Raw genomic sequence first — 1,638 nt, 5'->3', positions numbered from 1 at the left:
CAGCCTGACCAACATGGAGAAACCCCGTCTCTACTAAAAATACAAAATTAGCTGGGCATGGTGGCGCATGCCTGTAATCCCAGCTACTCAGGAAGGCTTAGGCAGGAGAATCGCTTGAACCCGGGAGGCGGAGGTTGTGGTGAGTCGAGATCATGCCACTCTTCCAGCCTGGGCAACCAGAGTGAAACTCGCTCTAAAAAACAAAAACAAAAACAAAAACAAAAACAAAAAAAATAAAACAAACAAAAAAAACCACGAGAGATTCTAAAGCATGTTAAAATGTACCATCCAGTAGTTAGGGACGGAGAACTTAAAGGGGCAAAGAAAGGGATAAGTTAAAGGGTAAAACCTTTCAGTAGGTGTAAGAGGACACCATCTGGAGCAGAAAGGAGGGTGGGACCGTTGCTGGCTTTAGATAAGAAATAAGATCGACTTCATATGGCTATTATGATGCTCCAAATAAATTAACCATTGTGAAAACCCTTCATAAGTTTCAAGATACTAAAATGTACTACCAGGCTGGGTCTGGTGGCTCACGCCTGCAATCCTAACACTTTGGGAGGCCGAGGTGGGCGGATCACCTGAAGTAAGGGGTTCGAGACCAGCCTGGCCAATATGGTGAAACCCTGTCTACTAAAAATACAAAAATTAGCCGGGTGTGGTGGTGCACGCCTGTACTCACAGCTACTTGGGAGGCTGAGGCAGGAGAATAGCTTGAACCAGGAGGCAGAGGTTGCAGTGAACTGAGATTGTGCCACTGCACTCAGCCTGGGCAAGAGCGGCATGCCTTCTCAAAAACAGAAACAACAAAAAAAAGCCTAACCAAATAAAATGTACCATCAAACAACTGCTCAGGCAATGAAGTATTTTACTACACCCATGTACCACTTGTAGATTCAGAGATAAAGATCTTCCAAGCTTATTATATCCCTAATCAATACAAATTTTTATCATAATAGATGTTTTCACTTATTTATTTTTACGCTTCACGGATAAAAGCCCACACGATGTGTTTGGATTCTTAGTTTCACTTTTAAAGCAGCAAACAATCTTCACTTTGCTTGGATTCGAACCTGTGTACTTCCTATTTTGTTTCCTCTACTAAATTTATTGAATACACAAATGGTTCTCGTGGCCTTTATAAGTTTCGTAATTTCGCTTTTCCTTTTCACATGTGGTCCTTGATATCGGGGGCAGAAGAAAAACAACTAACCTCTTCTTTAAAAACGCGTTTCCCTTTTCCATCTCTAAAAAAAAATGAAAAGATGTAAAACCAATGGGAGGGGGGAAGGGAAAGAAATGAGGAAAAATCTAAGGAAGATTAATGTGTACTTCCCGGTCAGCGGGAAGGTGGACTGAGCAGTATCTTTGCGGAGGATTGGGGTGTAGGGGGTCTGTGAACGCGCACAATGAGCGGTAACGACTGGTCAACCAGCTCGACGCAACTTCACCGAGGACGAAGAAAGGAAGCTCTGAGGAAGGGGTTACTCCCAGGCAGGATGTAAACTAGCTGAAGGCCTCGCTGAAGGGCTTTAGAGGCATGAAACATCCTTAAGGGGGGCGGATGGGGAAGGGATATCAAGGGTGTGGATTCTTTAGGGCCTTGAAACAACGAAGGCTCAAAACAAAAGCCACAAA

Source organism: Mandrillus leucophaeus, unplaced genomic scaffold, assembly GCF_000951045.1.
Source record: "Mandrillus leucophaeus isolate KB7577 unplaced genomic scaffold, Mleu.le_1.0 Scaffold273, whole genome shotgun sequence".
In the NCBI taxonomy this organism is placed as follows: Eukaryota; Metazoa; Chordata; class Mammalia; order Primates; family Cercopithecidae; genus Mandrillus; species Mandrillus leucophaeus.
Note: the sequence above shows the minus strand (reverse complement) of the source record.